Source organism: Suncus etruscus, chromosome 4, assembly GCF_024139225.1.
Source record: "Suncus etruscus isolate mSunEtr1 chromosome 4, mSunEtr1.pri.cur, whole genome shotgun sequence".
In the NCBI taxonomy this organism is placed as follows: Eukaryota; Metazoa; Chordata; class Mammalia; order Eulipotyphla; family Soricidae; genus Suncus; species Suncus etruscus.
The window spans coordinates 99,553,698-99,562,239 of record NC_064851.1 but is presented as its reverse complement, the minus strand read 5'-3'; positions in this window follow the sequence as shown (position 1 = coordinate 99,562,239).

Sequence of the window (8,542 nt, the reverse complement as noted above, 5' to 3'; positions counted from 1 at the left end):
ATTTTAGATTACATTAGTAACTAAGATGGATACACTCCAAATGTTTAATGATTAATGCTATAACAACTTATTTCTCATTTTCACCATGGCCTGATATAGGAGTTGTTTGCTGGGCTGTTCTTTATCTAATGATTAGGAATACTGGGCTCCTTTTTCCTATAGTTCTTCCGTCTTCAAATATAGTTTCTGATATATTCTTGAATATTTTTAGTCAGTCATAGTAAAGTTTAAAACTATTTAGAGGGTGAAAATTGGGTAATCGCCATGTTCACACTGGGCCAGTTCCATACACTCATTCTTTTCATAGAAAAGATGTAAATCAAATTGAAAAATCATGAGTACATCAGCTACACAGGGAACAAAGGGAGTTCTAAACTCCCATCCTGCCAAAACCTCCCCTGCTTCATCCATCAACCAGAATCACCACTTTCCCTATGGCCCTATCTCAGCACCCCTCTACAATTCTCTTTAAAGACACCAATCTAACAAAACTTCAAATTACGTTAGTATTTAGGCTATATCACCTGTGTATTTTTTGGAGTGAGTGCAGACACCCTTCACCATATCTACTCCTGTATCTTCCTTCTTTTGGGAAGGCTGGCAGCTGAAACCATGTCCACAAACGTAGTCCAAACCATGTCCAAACCAGGCCAGTTATGTGGACTCACTCTTTTCTTGAAAGAGATACAAACCAAAACTTGAAAAATCGAGCCATGCAGCAGAAAGCTGCAATCTTAAGAAGAGAAGGAAGGCCAAACTCATGCCCTACTGAAGCCATGCCTGCTGCCTCCATCACCCAGAATCACCGCTTTGCTAGTGACCCTGCCTCATCATTTCTCTATGATTCTTTTCAGGGACATCAATCTGATCAAACTTCAGGTATGCTAGTACTTGGGAATAACAAAGTTTTTTAGAGTGAGTGCAGGCACCTTCCCTCCATATCTTTCTTCTTCCAGGAGTCCTGGCAGTTGAGTACATACCCCTAAAAGTCACAGTATCAGTAACAGTGCTCTGAATTTTCAGACAACTTCAACTGTTTGATGCTGTCATCTCTATAGGAACACACATATGTAACATAAAGAACAGCTAAAAACAAGAGCTTACTAAATCCTCTGCCATTATTTAATAACATCATTGGAGATACAATGATTTTCACATGTATGCTTGCTACTGTAACTTTTTCTTTCTTTCTCTTTTTTTTTAATTTTTTTTCTTCTCTTTTTTTTTTTAAATTTTTTCTTTATATTTTTTTTGAATAATAACTTTGCTTTCACTTATCTGAAAGCAAATGTATTGTGTTCACTATGTCAACTATGTGATGCATTTTCTTATAGTAAAGAAAAAATTTGCAATCTTAAATATAAAAATTGAGTCAAATATTCATTTAAAATCATGGCTAATGTAAACAACTAATTTATGTACAATTTTTTAAAAAAAAATTATTGTCGGGCCTGGAGAGATAGCACAGTGGTGTTTGCCTTGCAAGAAGCCGATCCAGGACCAAAGGTGGTTGGTTCGAATCCTGGTGTCCCGTATGGTCCCCCATGCCTGCCAAGAGTTATTTCTGAGCAGACAGCCAGGAGTAACCCCTGAGCACCGCCGGGTGTGGCCCAAAATCAAAAAAAAAATTATTGTCTAAAATGAGTATAATATAAAAATCTTTTAGTTAAATAAATTTTTATAGGCAGAAAAAATGTGTACAAGGTGAAAATTAGGGAAAATTTGAAGATCAATTTTGAGTATATCTTAATTACACTCAAATTTTATGGCCATAAGATGAAGCCAGGAGATATTTTACTATCTTCAAAATCTATTTAGCATTTTGCAGAAATTATTTTCTTCTGTTACTCAACTAAAATTTGATTTTCAAGGTGTTGATAGGGCTTTTTTTTGATACTGATACCGCATTCCTTGACTAAATGGATGTTTTCCTCCCTGTGCCTTCTTTGTATATGTCTGTGTTTGAATTTCCTTTTTTTTTTTTTCTTTTCGATTTTGGGTCATACCTGGCAGTGCTCAGGGGTTACTCCTGGATCTATACTCAGAAATCACTCCTAGCAGGCTCAAGAGACCATATGGGATGCTGGGATTCGAATCACCGTCCTTCTGCATGGCAAATGCCCTACCTCCGTGCTATCTCTCCAGCCCCCTTTTCTTTATTTTTATGGAAGGAAGACACACTTATCTGTGCTCCTGGCTTTCTGCTGGGGAATCACTCCTGCTGTGCTGTGGGACCACAGGAATGGAATGCAAGTTGGCAAGACAAGCCCCTACCTATTATATTATCTTTCTGGATCTATTTTTTTATAAAGACATTAGTTCTGTTGAAGTAAGTTTCACCTCAGTTTAACTTAATTACATCCTTATAGAAACTATATCAGTAAATACATTCATATTCTGAAATATTAGGTGTTAGATTTCAGCATATGAATTTTCAGAGAAAACAACATGGTTTGTAATGAATCCAGGCTGGACGATCAATATACCTGTGACCAGAAACAGAGAGATTGGTCTAAGTTGTAGGCATTTTTAAATTAAATTTAATTTTTTTTATCTAAAAACTGTAGTAACAAGAATTATCCATAATAGTTTTTTTCCCTCCACAGATAAAGTTGTTCATGATTGAGTTACATTATACTATTGCACATTTCCCACCACCAACATCCCTAGTTTCAATTTCATCTTCCCTGATACCCTCTTCCCTCCCACCCCTGACTGTTTCTGGAATAGGAATTTACCTATCTCTCTCCCTGCCCCTTTTCTTTTTTTGGCACTGTGGTTTGCAATACTGTTAATGAGGGGGTGCCATGCATGTCACTTTATCCCCTTTTAGCACCCAATTCTTGTCCAGAGTGATCATTTCCAACTATCATTTTTTATAGTAGTCTCTGTTGTGTACGTAAACATTTTAATGGGATTATTATGTTATTGACCCTACCCTGATCGGTGATTGTGCCCTACCCTAGGGTGTGACCTGGCATTCTGCTCCCACCCTAGGGTGGTACCTGATTCTGCTCCCACCATTGGGTGGTACCTGATCCCACCATTGGTGGTACCTTATTCTGGGGCATAAAAACAAGGGTCTGTGGAAGGCGAGAGGCTTTTTTCCTGTGCCTATTCTTAGACCTTTTGGCTTCGGCCTCTTCACGGAATAAAGAGCTGGGTTTTTTTGTTTTTTCGGGTTTTTTTTTTGTTTTTTGTTTTTTTTTTCAGAAGCCTAACTGCCTGTTGGCTTTCTTCCCGCTGCATTCACCTCAGAACCTCCGACTGAACAGGGTAACAGACGCGTGTCCGAGCTGGAGGAGAAAGGCCTCATCCTCCATCCCTCCATCAGTCAACCTCTTCAGGGGCTGATTTGCAACAGTCCCTTCTCTAACTGCTCTCTCTGTGGTAGGCTTTTTTTGTTTGTTTGTGTCACACTCGGAGGCGCTCAGGGGTTACTTCTGGCTCTCTGCGCTCTGGCAGGCTCGGGGGATCATGTGGGATGCTGGAATCGAACCACCATTTGTCCTGGATCAGCCGCTTGCAAGGCAAATGCCCTACCGCTATGCTATCTTTCTGTCCAAGGCTTTTTTTTTTTTTTTTTTTAATCAAAAATAAGCAGTGTAGGGCCCGGAGAGATAGCACAGCGGCGTTTGCCTTGCAAGCAGCCGATTCAGGACCAAAGGTGGTTGGTTCGAATCCCCGTGTCCCATATGGTCCCCGTGCCTGCCAGGAGCTATTTCTGAGCAGACAGCCAGGAGTAACCCCTGAGCACTGCCGGGTGTGGCCCAAAAACCAGAAAAAAAAAAAAAAAAAAAAAAAGGCAGTGGTTTTCATTGCTGTTTAAGGAGTAATAAGAATGTGAAAATTGGAAGATCATACTTTATTCTCTGCGATTTTTCATTTGAGATGGATGCAGGTTTGGAACTTCTGTAAGTCTTAAAATTTTTTCTCTTTGAAGCCATGTACAGAAAATGTATCATGTATCAACATGAAGAAAACAGACATGAAAGGTGGAGAAAAATACATATTTAATTAATATTTAATATTATTTAAATATACATACCAAGCATACATAAGCCTAGGAAATTCAAATTTTTTATTTGAGGATATATATTTTGAACTCTAAACCAGTACGATTTGGAAAAAGACCCAAAAAGTATTCTTTAAAAAAATAGGTACGTTTGGCCAAGAAAGCAAAGTAAATTGATATGGTTTGTTTTCTTTTTGATTTAAATATGAAGTTGCTTAGAGTTAGTAATCAAGACACATAAAACAAATGAAAGATATGTTGTTAATAGACATTTTCAGGGCTGAGAGACTAGAGGGTGAGGTGCTTGCCATGAATGTAGTTCATGGCCAACATCCTGTGTGGTCCCCTACTCCCACCCCATATCTCCACAATCTCCCAGGAGTGTTTTCTGAGTGCAGAGCCAAGAATAACCCCTGAATATTACTGGGTGTGGACCAAATAACAACAACAACAACAACAGCAAAAATGTTACTTATAGTTCTATTGCAGTGACAATTATCTTTCAAAATATTTCCCACTATGGAATTTCCTGTGGATCCGAAGGCAACGTTAAATTTTGTTGACAGCCTGAGAATAACTAACTCTTGAATTATCTTTGTTTTCTTTGTTTTATATTATATTTGTTTTAGGGCTACACCCAGCTGTGTTCAGTGCTTACTCCAGGCTCTGCACTCGGGATTATTCCTGGAGGGGCTTTGGGGAACATATCATATTGAATCAAATTCCATAAGCCACGTGTAAGGCAATCACCTTACCCACAACCTCTCAACTACCTTTTAAATTAGATTCTGTCAACATATCATTTTAGTTTGCTAAGATAAAAAGAGCAAGAATAAACAAGTCATTAAGAACAGATTTCACAACCTCTCTTATGGTTTAAATGCAAAAACAAATTAAGTTGTTACTTTCCAGCTGTGAAATTTGTTAAAAATGTGTCACAATGCCAAAGCTGTTCATGAGGGCTTTTTTTTTTTTTTAAGCTTTTTATTCTATTTGTGTAGGACATATTTGTATTTCCTGGTAAACTTGTAATAGAATGAAGCCATTTGAGAAGTGAGTGCTAGTAAGGTTGCGAGCATAAGTGATTCCCCATCTTTCCCACCCTTCCATCTGGGCCAGAATATTACATTTCAAATTCAAGATCCTCCAGAGGATTTTGTTGAGGAGAATTCCAGTGAGATTATCACTCACACAATTTGAGAAAAAAAAAAAAGAAAAGAAAAGAAAAGAAAACTAAATTGGTGTGAATTTCTGAGGTTTGGGGATTGCTTGTTACCTCGAATGACAAAGCCTATCCTGACTGAAGTGAAATGTTCAGAGTGATGTTTAATTCATTTTGATGAAAAATAAAATGTAATAGAAATATTCTTCTAGTTGCATTTTAGAGTTTGGCAGCTTTCTCCACACCACCCCACCACATGTCTGGTAATAAACCTAATATTATATTATGAAAGAAAAAAAAGAAGCGTTTGCATTGGCAAGGAAAGTTTTATTTTCCAGGAATTTCAGGAAGAAATTTGTGTTAGGGGCCGGAGAGATAGCATGGAGGTAGGGCATAGCCTTGCAAGCAGAAGGATGATGGTTCAAATCCCTGCATCTCATATGGTCCCTCTAGCATACTGGGAATGATTACTGAGTGTAGAGCCAGGAGTAAATCCCGGAGTGCTGCTGGGTGTGACCCAAAAACCAAAAAAGAAAGAGAAAAAAAAAAAAGAAAAGAAATTTGTGTTAACACAGAGTACATTGTAAGGAATCCACTCATGTTTAATTTTCATATGATTTTTTTTAAATAGGAATTGGTTCACCTGATTATGAAGGCTAAGAAAACCTACCACCTCCTATCTACAAAATGGAGGAAAGGATAACCAAGTACAATTCAGTTTAAATTTCAAAAGTCTGAAAATGGGCCAGAGCAGTAGTGCAAGCAGAGGGGCATTTACCTTGCACACGCTAACCTAGTTTAACCCCCCCAGTGTCTCATATGGTCCCCCCCAAGCCAGGAGCAATTTCTGAGCACATAGCCAGAAGTAACCCCTGAGTATCACCAGTATGGCCCAAAAACAAACAAAAAAGTCTGAAAATATGAGGACCAATAAATTCAAATTTGAGCTCAACATCACAGGCACCAGGAGTGTGGATGTCCCAGGGTAGAAGATGAATGTCTGCTCAAGTAAAGTAAGGAAACACCTTCAAATTCAGTTACATTTTTTTAGTTGCTCAATAGACTGCTTGAGTCCTACTCACACTCTCAAAGATATATTCTTTACCCAGTCTAGAGTCAAAGCTAAACTCTTTCAGAGTTTTCACTGAGGGTTCACAGACACACCAGAAAATTGTTTTCAATATTAAAAAAAATATTAATTTCAAATATCAATTTCTCTGTGAATCAATTTCTCTGTGTCACACATACATTAACAAATCATGTTCATTCTGAATTAAATTTTCAAAAGACTTGAAACACATACTTTCCATACAACTGCCATTAAGTTGTCAAACATTTCCCTTGATAATAAGATGGGTTTGAGTCTTTATAGCCTAGGACTTTTTATTTATAAAATGTATATTATTTCAGAACCGAAGAAATAGCACAACAGTAGGGCATTTGCCTTGCATGCTATTGATTCAGGATGGATGGTGGTTCGAATGCCAGCATCCCATATGGTCCCCCCAGCCTGCCAGGAGTGATGTCTGAGAGCAGAGCCAGGAGTAATCCCTCAGCACCACTGGGTGTGACCCAGAAACCCCCCCAAAAAGTATACTCTTTCTTTCTTTCCTTCTTTCTTTCTTTCTTTCTTTCTTTCTTTCTTTCTTTCTTTCTTTCTTTCTTTCTTTCTTTCTTTCTTTCTTTCTTTCTTTCTCCCTCCTTCCTTCCTTCCTTCCTTCCTTCCTTCCTTCCTTCCTTCCTTCCTTCCTTCCTTCCTTCCTTCCTTCCTTCCTTTCTTTCTTTCTTTCTTTCTTTCTTTCTTTCTTTCTTTCTTTCTTTCTTTCTTTCTTTTGGTTTTGGGGCCACACCAGTGATGCTCAGGGGTTAATCCTGGTTATGTGCTCAGAAATTGCTCCTGGCTTGGGGGACCATATGGGATGCCTGGGGATCAAACGGTGGTCTGTCCTAGGATAGCTCGTGCAAAGCAGATGCCTTACAGCTTGCACCACTGCTCCACCTCCAAAAAGTGTATTATTTCTAACAGCAATAAGTCCAGTGAACTAACAGATAATTGCGCAAGTTTCTCACTGCATGTACCTTTTAATCAATCTGTTTTTACAACAATTTTTAAAAATATTTATTTAGGACTCCTACCACTGACAAGTTTTCACTGGCAAAATTTCATTCAGATTCTCTTCATCTTTTTCTCTCAGGCTGACGTGTGTGTGTGTGTGTGTGTGTGTGTGTGTGTCCGTGTGTGTGTGTATGTGCTTATTTGGGGGGGCTTTTTTTGGGTTTTGGTTTTGGTACTTAACTGCATACATGCAAGGCAAGCCAACATTCTACAATAAAATTATATCTTGATTTTTAAACATGCTTTCTTTTTTATAAATATCTTTATTTAAACACCTTGATAACAAACATGAATGTAGTTGGGTTTCAGTCATGTAAATAACACTCCCCTTTATCAGTGCAACATTCCCATTACCAATGTCCCAAATCTCCCTCCTCCCCATCCCACCCCTGCCTATACTCAAGACAGGCTTTCTACTTCCCTCATTCATTCACGTTGTTATGATAATTCTCGATGTAGTTATTTCTCTAACTGCACTCATCACTCTTTGTGGTGAGCTTCATGTCATGAGCTGGAACTTCCAGCCCTCCTCTTTTGTCTCTGAGAATTATTGCAAGAATGTCTTTTATTTTTCTTAAAACCCATAGATCAGTGAGACTACTCTGCGTCTATCTCTCTCCCTCTGACTTATTTCACTCAGCATAATAGATTCCATGTACATCCATGTATAGGAAAATTTCACGACTTCATCTCTTCTGATGGCTGCATAATATTCTATTGTGTATATAAACCACAGTTTCTTTAGCCATTCATCTGTTGAAGGGCATCTTGGTTGTTTTCAGAGTCTGGCTATTGTAAATAGTGCTGCAATGAATATAGGAAGGGATTTTTGTATTATATTTGTGTGTTCCTAGGGTATATCCCTATAAATGGTATAACTGGATCATATGGGAGCTCAATTTCCAGTTTTTGGAGAAATCTCTGTATCGCTTTCCATAAAGGTTGGGCTAGGCGGCATTCCCACCAGCAGTGAATAAGATCAAACATGCTTTCTATATCAGTGTTCTTCTTCAACCTTTTTTTTTTTTTTTTTTTTTTGGTTTTGGGCCTCACCCAGCGGTGCTCAGGGGTTACTCCTGGCTGTCTGCTCATAAATAGCTCCTGGCAGGCACAGGGGACCATATGGGACACCGGGATTTGAACCAACCACCTTTGGTCCTGGATCGGCTGCTTGCAAGGCAAACACCACTGTGCTATCTCTCCGGGCCCCTTCTTCAACCTTTTTACACCTGAGGACTTTCTTCTCTCA